This window comes from Gorilla gorilla, chromosome 3 (assembly GCF_029281585.2).
Source record: "Gorilla gorilla gorilla isolate KB3781 chromosome 3, NHGRI_mGorGor1-v2.1_pri, whole genome shotgun sequence".
Taxonomy (NCBI): Eukaryota; Metazoa; Chordata; class Mammalia; order Primates; family Hominidae; genus Gorilla; species Gorilla gorilla.
This window is the reverse complement of record NC_073227.2, coordinates 178,405,001-178,415,623: the sequence shown is the minus strand read 5'-3', so window position 1 is coordinate 178,415,623 and position 10,623 is coordinate 178,405,001. Positions and strand designations below refer to the sequence as shown.

The 10,623-nt window shown below is 30.7% G+C and overlaps 1 protein-coding gene across 3 annotated transcripts in view; it reads right to left on the bottom strand.

Moving 5' to 3' along the window:
* Positions 1-7,782: 7,782 nt before the first annotated feature.
* Positions 7,783-10,623, bottom strand: part of GRIA2 (glutamate ionotropic receptor AMPA type subunit 2) — a 146,804-nt gene continuing 143,963 nt past the window's right edge. For all 3 annotated transcript variants that reach the window (XM_004040560.5, XM_004040559.5, XM_055384066.2), the window contains exon 16: positions 7,783-10,623. This exon is cut by the window's right edge and continues 1,726 nt beyond it. The gene's annotated coding sequence lies outside the window, so the exon portion shown is untranslated.

The following is a 10,623-nucleotide window of genomic DNA, read 5'->3' as shown; positions in this document are numbered from 1 at the left end:
TTTGAAACCTAAAACTAGATCCAATTATTTGAAAGCCAATTAACTAATAAGTAGAGCAACTACTGACACAAACGCATAGCCTCGATTCAACATGTGAAATTCTCCTTGACTTTCAGCACAGGTATGTCTTTTTCATGGGTTACTATGGCTTAAATCCTACATTCCAATGGCAAAGATCACATTTGAGAGAACAGATGGAGAACATTGGATTGAGGGGAAAGGAGCATCGCAGTACTTAGTGAAAAGCTTAGGAAACGAAGACTAGAAGATCAAAGGAAATGCTCCAAATAGATGGTCAAACCCTTTTCATGTGCTTATGCTTTTCAATATTTCCTATAATAAACATTTTTGGAGAAGATTCAACAGGAGTTTATATTATTATTATTATTATATGTAATCATATGTAATAAATAAATCTAATAAATCTAACAATATAATTAATCATATATAATAATTAATTATATATAATAAAAGTATTAATTATATTCAAATATATTTCATTTAAAATTCTCTTTGATAAAATCAACTGGAAAGAAATAATAGAAATTATCACAAAAATGTGATATGTGATTGAGATATTTTTATTATCAAAAATGAAGGTGTGAAGATTCATTTGATCTTTTTAAAAACGAAAAGGAAAAATTCACTGAGGAGAGGTATTTTGATCTATTGTGGTGTACAAAAATCTATTCCAGGGTAAACAAAACACAGCATTTGAAAGGCACAGGCACAGGTCATTTTCTGAGCTGCATAGTAAAGTGCAGCATGGTTCAAACCACACTGCTATGTACTCACTAGCGAGTAGAACAGCATATGATACAATAGAAAGATCAGGGGCTGGAGGCCAAAGAGCTGTCTCCATGCCTGGTTCTGACCCTTTGTAGATCCCTGAATGAATATGGGCATGTTCCCTATCCACTCTTCATTAGTCACAATTGTAATAATGACTCCTATCTAATATGATTGCTGTAAGGAGCAAGTGAATGTCACCTTTGTTCAAACAAAAACTAAGCACGTTTGTTCCTGAATGAAATATTTCAGAAGCTACAAAGAGGTGCAGAGTAGAAGCTAATGGAGCAAGAAAGAGATCACTTCAGTGTATCTCCCCTGGTGTTCTATATTCCAGACTTATGTGATATTTTCCAGTTCCTCAGATTTGCCATTGTCTCTTCTGCCTGAAATGTTCCTCTTCCAACATGTTTTCTCCTTTTCCATAATTCCAATTTGTCCTTTATGTCTGAGCTTAAACATCACTTTCCTCACAGAGGCCTTCCTGAGACCACTCAGACTAGGTTGGGCCTGCCTTTTCCCATGGCACATTCTTCTCCTTTATAACTCTTTTTCTGTGTATGATTACTTGTGCAAAATCTTTTTTACAGGTTACAAGGCAGTTCTAAAGAGAGATGGACTCTGTGTGTTTTAACAACATGACATCATCCTAGTACAATACAATGGGTGAGTGCTCAATTAATATTTGTTGGATAAGTTAAAATAATTTAATTCCACATCTCATGAGAAGTAATGTAACAAGATAGTAAGAGGGTTTGAAACATGTAAGGAATAAGTTAAAGTAAAATAATTTAATGAATACCTTGAATAATTTACTTTTTTCAACTTGAAATAGACAAAATGTAACTGACAGTAGTACCATGTTTTCTAGCATGGTGTAAAGCCTGCCACATAATACATGTTCAATAAGTATTTATTCAGTAAATAAATACATCATTAAATGAGGGCACAGAACATTAGCATGAGCCCTCTAGGATTCTAACATAATACAATCTAGATGTGATTTTTAACACAAGGAGTGATGATAAATTGCTAAAATAAAATGAACTACAATTTAAGAAACAAAGCATTAAGGATTGTTTGTGAATTTCTTTTTCTCTTGGACTTACAAATATTCCAAAATACCTTGATTAGTGTCTGTATATGCTCATAAGTGTGAATTATGAATGAGGAAAGATTAGCTATGAAAGAGTTTCTCCTGCATTTATGCAAATAATTAAAATGGAATTTATGTTTTTTTCTACAAGTAAGAAAGTTCACATTTACAATGGTAGTCTAAGGATCAAATGTAACCAAAAGGGACTTATCAGAAGGAGGAACAATTTTTACTGGGAAGATAATGAATTCAGTTTTAAAGCCTGTTCAGGTTGAGCCCCTGTGGAGATTTCTAGATACAGTTGAGACTAAGGACAAACTATGTAATCTCTTTTTACCTCCATTTATTTAAGGTACAATAGAGATAATGATAATATTGATTGCATTTCATTTCTGTGTTAAAAGCATTAATATATGTAAAATCTAAAATAGTGGCTGGCATCTTATAGATTTTCAATTACTATTAGTCATTATTAATAATATTAATTGTATTAACAATAAGTTACTGAATAGTTGAATATACAAGTCTGGAACTGAGGAAAATGGCCAGGGCTGTGCACATACATTTGAGGAAACTCAGCATAAAGATGATAATTAAATCCATAGGAAAAAATGGTTTTCCTACAAGATAGAGAGTGCAATTTGAAAAGAGTTGAGCTAGGATGAAAAATATCTCCCAGGAATATCTATGTTCACATTATAAGTAGTGAAAGTTGATTCAGTGAGGGCGGCTAAGGAGAAATTGCAACAATATGGCCATTTTGAAAGGAAGTCATTAGAAAGATTCCTAAAGAAAATTAACTTCATTTAGTTAGACGATATTTTCCAGTAATCTGGCCATAAAATAAAACTTTTTTTTTTAAAAAAAAGCAGCCCTACATAAAAATAATGTGGTATAAAAATTACTGTGAAAGAGACAATTTATGTTTAATTTCACCTTATTTTCTTAGCAATTCTACTCCAGCACCAAACTCAGCAAAGCAAAAGCTCTGCAGTTAACATGATACGCTCTCTCTACGTGGCAGGTTAGCAGTTCTCCATTATTACTGGAGCACATTTGTCAGAGATCTCACTCTAGCCCAAATGACTTATTAGAGCAGTCTTCCAACTACACCTATTACTATCCCATGGGGACTTCACTGAATACCCTTTTCTCCACTTCATTATACATTCGGTGATGTTTTCCAGTGATGTATGAGTGCTTGTTACACATCTACACCCTGGGCACCTGTCTGCTGTTTGGTGTGTCAACACTTTTTTTTTATTTTTAGAACATTTTTTTATCTGATAGCATTTATATTGTGACCCATCTCTTTTCATGTGAAGGTTACAAGTGCTAACTCTGCTACCCTCAAACCCAGGTACAAAACCTTGTTCTTCGTTCTACTAGCTGTGTGATTTTGAGCAAATTATCTAACCTCTCTATGCCTTTGTGCCTCCAATTCCTTATTTGTAAAATGAAGATTATAACAATAGTGTGTTCTTCATAATGTGATGCCTGACATATTATGTGCATTGTAATTATGTTATTATTATCATTCCCAAAACCTGTCAGGTACTTGACGATGAATAAGACATATGTATTCTCTGCTTCAGGAAGCTTGCACTATAATAAAGGAATTTGATGTTTAAGCAAACCACTAGAGTATAGCATCATTGCTCCTTTAGAGACATTTCCACCAGGTATGGCATTTGAACAACGAAAAATATTTAATCAGCTTTGCTTAGGGCAGAGTGAGTATGGGAGATACAGGTACGGTGTCACAAGAAAACAAAACATTAACATGCTGCTTGAGAGATTACTAGACTTTTGCTCAATCATATATGGGAAAGATTTTTATAGGGTTTAACAATAAGGAAGAGGAAAATAAAAGATCAAACAACCATTGTCATGTCAATACCTATAAGTGAAAGCTGGCCAGATGGGTAAGACAAAATTATAGGAAAAATAACTGTGAAACAGAGGAAGTAAAAATAGTAAATGCATGCATGTTTTCCTAACATAAAATAAGTGTGACGCTTGTGAAAATATTTTATGGTTTTGCTATTGTATTGGGAAAGATGATATGACAATAGGAATAATGTGGTGATGTGTGAATAATGACTAAAAACCTAAGAATCAAACATGAAAGTGCTTTGAAATTTACGTATTGCTGTATGATAGTATTAAATTTTAATGTGAAGTTTTATGTAAACTATAAGCCCAGATATTACCCTTTAATAATCAAATAGAGTTAAAAGCCACTATCTTTATAAACATCTGATACATGAAAATGCATATTTGACATTACATACTTTATGATTTTAACTAATTCATATTTTTATTTGCAAAATATTTTCACATTTTCTAAAAGCAAATTAATATATAATAATGACAACTTGCATTTGTCTTATAATCTACCTTTTTAAAAAAAGGTTTTAGGACAACTGTTAAGCAAAAATGGACACGTATCTTTTTTTCTAATTGCTAATTGAGTAATTAATTATGTTTTCATCATAAACATTTAGGATATTAATAAACATAAATATATTACTTACTAAAAATATATAGCAATAATATTTAAAATTGCCATGATGTTTCTACAGCCATTTCTATGATACTATATCCTACTCAGAGTAAGAAAAGTTTCTGGATACAAATTGAATTGCAAGAGTGTATCCTAATTCAAAAGGTAAGACATCAATTATGGGGGAAAAATCCTATGTTCCTCTGAATAGAACATTCCTACTATCCTCACATATATCTGTTTGTATGATAAAAAAAAGAGATTTTATTTGATAAAGGAAAAAAAGTATTCAAATAGAGAATCATACCTGAGTTACAATCCTGCTTTGTCATTTACTAGCTATGTTCTATTGGCCAATGGCTTAGCTTCTCCAACCTCGGGAAGTATCTCATCAGGGAAAGTGGTGTCCTGAAGATGATCATGACACTTTGAAAATTGTATCGATAACTTACTAACCTTTGATGTTAGAAACTGTATTTAGATATTTGAGGCATATACTTTTTTCTGATTTCGAGAAAACTATTTCTGAAATTGAAGTGTAATTTTATTTCCCACAAGTTGTTGTTTTTCTGATGAAATAAATGCAAAAGATGAGACAATTTAAACTTGATTCCAAAAGCCTTTTCCATGTGGAAATGCTTTGATAGCTAATTATGAATGACAAACCTTGGAAATTTAATTTTGGTGAAGTAAGTCCTTTAAAATAAATTTCACATAAAAACAGCAAGGCATAATTTTGGACTCAAGTTTAAGTTACTTTGACTCGTATATCCAACCTAAGAGTGGCTAATTAATTTCTTCTGAAAACTCTTTAAAAATATCCATAAATAATTTATTCCAATTTATCTAGTGTTTTTTGCATTACAAACTCATAAGTTATGTTAACAATTTTATAAATAATTATCAGAGTAAATGCTACAGAGGATGTGGATTTTTTAATACACACATAAACATACACACACACACAAACACGAACAACATTAAATAAAAATCAACAGACATGTTTATCTCTTTAACACAAATAGCTGACAAGATAATGTACATAAAACAGACTTGAAAGCCTTTTAAGATACATACTAAATATGATTATAAAGCTGGGAATGCATTTTAATTTAAAAAGAAACCCCAAATAGACATGACAGCTGAACAGTAATCATCCACATTATCCCTCACTGTGAACTAAGGCACATATTTGCAAGAAGGATGTGCAAAGTTCGATATGTAAAATTTACATGTAATCATGTAAAATTAACTGTTACATGTGATCGCAACCCACGACTTAGACTTCAGTAAAACTGTTCTGTAATTGATAACCAGTCAAACGGGGTTTAATTTGTAGGGGTGGGGAAATAGAAGGCATAGGCAAAGCAAGAATACGTAGTTCATAGTACAACATATTTCCATTTTCTACATAATGGTTTTAAGAAACTTTCAAATCTTTTCATGAGGTGATTTCTTTTAAAATCTGTAAATATTTACACAAAAGTGCCTTTAGATATGAGTCAACTATACTCAATAGCTTAAATCATAAAATTCCAGTGAGCACAGTGAGCACACATTTCTTACACCACAAAATTCTTGACCATAGGAAGCTGGCGAAAAAATGTGATTTATATATATAAAACCTCTAAATTGAATATAAATAGTAAAATAAAACCAGAAAATATACATCTATTAATTTATACCTGGCTTTGATTCTGATACTTATCAAATGAATTTCCTTACCTATTAATATTGGCAATATAATGAGTGATAGTAATCAAAATATGATGGCTGTAACATATATGTTCCTAAACACAAAATATGTTTTTCGTTTTTTTTTTTAAATTTAATAGAACTTCAAATTTTCCTCGAGGCTATCCCATCTGAAATAAACTACCCTCATGGAATTTAGGTGTGATTTAGTGTAAATATTTAAATAAAAATAAATATTGACAAATAGTGATATTCATTTTAAACATTTTCTGGAATAAATTCTGAATCGGTAGGCTCTTGGTTGAAAAATTACCATATTTTAAAAAATAAATATATACACATATATTTACTTAAGATATAGATGTATACATTTATAAGGATATATATATTCTTTAATTTTTGTTGCTATTTGTGTATAAGATGCTGTTTAGCTGCTAAGCAAAAATACTTAGAATGTTTTTTGAATTAACACTCATACAAAGAAATAGATACTAGATATACATACATAAGCTATAAAGGTGGCAGAGATTTAGAATTACCAAACTCTGATATTTGTTAATGGCTTTAATTAGACTCTTTGAGAATAGAGATAAAAATATTGAATGAATGGAAAATAAATTTATAGACATAAAATTTACACAATCTAAGATTAGTATAAGAAAATAAAATATGAGTCCATATTTAAGATTGTTGAGGAATGCTATCAGATATCTGTTCTAAATTAAAGTTTGAATCTCTTCGGTTAAAAATTGTTGGACAGACTAATCCAAGTAATCATAATATTATTTCTACATGAATGGGATGAAAGAACTACATCCTTTAATGAAAATATAACACTTAATCCTCAGAATAGAGGCTTCAAATTTAGCCCTTACCTTGGCCAATATTTATACAGGAAAAAAATTCAATAAATATTGTCAGATGGAATGTCAATTAATTAATAAATGAAAGTTACAGGATAGAACTATTTTACTAATGCTTTGAGATGATGAAATAAAATTGGATCTGGATACCAAAAACATTTTCTGCACCAAGTGGCACTCCAAACATGAACCCATTTCTTTAAACCATTATTTTTAAAAGACACATTGTTGTATCCTATCTTTAATAATCATATCAAATTCCCTGTCATCGTTCCAGTGAGACAGTCCTAGTGTCCAAATACTCCAGTTGAGGAGACAAAGAGAAGCAAGAGAAAAAGGGAAAGTAAAGCTAGAATCCTGGTTTTGACTACCTCCCAAGACTTAATCCACTCCCCCACATTCCAATTTACAGTAAAATGAAATTGGCACATTAACCTGAAAGGGAAAAAAAAGAAAGAAAAATGACCAAATTCATTCAGCTAATTCAGGCATATCCAATGAAGTAATAGTGAGTTTATGCATATCGAAAAAGCAATTTGGCTCTTAAATAGCAAAATTTACTTATACCTAGTGGGAAAAAAGGCAGTTAAGGAATAATCTGGAAGTGCTTGAGAATGAAATTAAAATGGAGAATTGGCTTGTGCTCAGTGTCAAGTGGCTTTAAAAGAGAATTCTGATAAGCAAACACTCAAATAGATTTCTCATTCTTCCTGTGTCATAGAAGAGACCCTCGTTTCCTACAGAAACTCTATAAATTTTGGAACTCTGTAAATACACGGAGGAATATAACAAATTGGCAATTATGGAATCAGAATATGTGAGAAATGCTGAAATAGAGCTTAACAAGAAATTTTATTTCACAAGAGAAATCCTTAGTCATTTATTATAGTTATTAAGTAGACTCTGAAACTGTCAGTCATGTCTTTGATAAAATGAACTGCATTTCAAGTGCCCACAAAGCAAAATCTGTTAGAATAGGCAAGCTAGAAATAGATGGAATAACATGAAAAAAAAGCAAAATGAATGAAACTACAAAATGAGATACCATTTAAAGTATAATAGGTATAAAAATGGCAGTAGTATTTAAGGGCAAGAAGAGAACATAAAATGGTAAAGCAAGAAGAAATGAATAGAGACAGGGTATAAAACACATACACAGGTTCTTATGAACTGGATTTACTCTAGGTACTTTTCTATATTCACTGGATCTTAGAGTTTTGTTTTAGTCCCCCTGTTTAAATATCATCATGCTTACATAAGTATGTTTGAACCTCTCTGTACTTGGAGTGCCATATGCTGTCTATGTTTTGTTTTAAAACACATAAATAGAGAAAGTATAATTTCCTGATTAGTAGCTAATAGAATTTCTGTTGTCATGGTCTTGCCAAAACAACACATTAAGAGAATGAATCCCTTCCTGCTTAAAATGTGATACAACTTTTACAAACCTTTTAATGCATTTCCAAATTTTCATTCAGAATATCATGATGATTCACTTATACTTACCCATCTTTTATGTTGGTGATTAAAAATAAACCTATTTTAAGTATGAGAACTCTTTGCACAAAATTTGCTCCATTTTTAAACAGATATTTATATTCTGATATTTCCTTTAATAAGTTGTTGAGAGTACATATAAAATTTGGGAAATGTAACCAAAATACTCTCTGAAGCCCACAGAATATTATTATTAATAATCATATATTATCAATTAACATTGATAATAATAACAAATTTTGTGGCTAAGTCAATCAAGCCACTTTCTTCAAAAAGAAATATATAATCAGTTTTATCCAGCAGAAAAAAAATGTAAATATCCAGAAATACATTCTAACCTAGAAGTGATTCTTGGCTTGTTTAAACTTGCTAGACCGGTACCTCTAGGAAATGATGAGATTGGGAGTAGAAGAAAGGGGAGAAATCACATTTTGCCATATTCTAATTAATTTCAACAAATGTTTTTTAAATGATATTGTTAAGGTGTTGTATTGGAAATCATCCTGTAGCTTTCTTATATTGCTAATGCTTCCCTTCATTTTTCCTATTTGCTACCATGACCACCAAAATATTTAAAATATCTGCAGATTTGAAAATTAAGATCTCCAACTGTTATCTTAAGCAGATTCATTGGTATATTTATGTATGAAACATTAAATCTATTAAAATCTATAAAATTAAAAGGTGTTAATGTGTGACTTTGAAAAACTATAGTGTCTTAATAATTTTTGAATATTTGTGGATAGAATTACCTAAAAAATGATTATCTTTGTAAAAAAAACTTAATGCGGCAAGAATTTTAGCTTCTCATTAACACTCTCTTTCAGTACAATACTGAAAGAACACCTTTTTGTAAACACATTATGGAATTTTTAAAGTAAGTCACCTTTCTGCTGTTTAATGTGACTATCACAGCAGCTGAATGGATAACATACAATGGAGTGGTTGGTGATGGTATTGCCTGATCTTGTAGTAGCAGGGTATATCTATAATAAAATGAGTAATATAATTCATAGCCATATTCCTACATATATGTGAAGCACTTAATGAGTGTAGGTATGAACGACCTGAATTGTTAATTATTTTAGCTTACAAAAAAAGTTTTTTTATTCTGTTACCTTTGTACTTAGCTGATAAATAAATTGAGCAAAGATGTCCTCATTCAGTAGGAACAGTTGGGTTTGTTTGGGAATAAACTTAGATACACTTTTTGGTCTCACTGTTATTAGTCTGAAGTACTATTAAGTAAAAAAAATAAAGATCTTTGCCTTTTGTAAGAACATGTTTTATGTATGATTGAAGTTTTTACAACACTCCGGAAAAGCCATCCGATGTTAGATTTAAAAATAAAATCGAAAGCATTTTCTGACATAGTACACATGAAAAATTGGAAATTCCAATATCTTCAATAGAAGTTATAGAAAGTGTATGTCTTCTTGGAGTTTGACACCCACTTAACACAGCAGAAAATAAGGTACTATACTGTAAACAAAAAAGTACAGTAAAGGACAATTGTAAATTTACATAAGAATAGTTCATAAACATTTTGGTCTTTCCATAACAGTTTTTATATAAAATGAATAAAAAAACCTTTAGACAGCTGTCATCACTCTTGTTTGACCACTTTTCACTTATATGCACACAGACATATTTATATAGCAATATATTGATGCACCGTTACATGGATATTAAACTATGAGTACTGCTTGTAACTGAGATGTGCATTATCCAATCAACATTATCCATAGTTGAAATACTCTTACATTATGTATTCTTGTCATGTTGTATCTATAAAAACATGAAAATATAACTTTACATTATTTCAATTATTTACATTAGTTCAAGCTTGACAGAGAAAAATCGATAAGCTACAATTTTTAGAAGAGTAGGCCCAGAGGTACAATAAATAGCATTGATTGTATATAGTCATTTCTTTTTCATTTTTAAAAACTCATTTTAAGTACAATATGGAAACAATTAGTCTGCAATTTGGTCATTCTAGCACTTATTATTAAAACTTAAAATGCACCTCCAGCATTCCTGATGAGGAGAAATGCACTAAAATTATATTATATTACCTTAGGATCTGTGATTAGGGACAGCTAAATTTAGTGAAGAATATCATGATACCACATGCCTCCATGTTCAATGCAAGTGGTTACTGTTAAACCTTACAT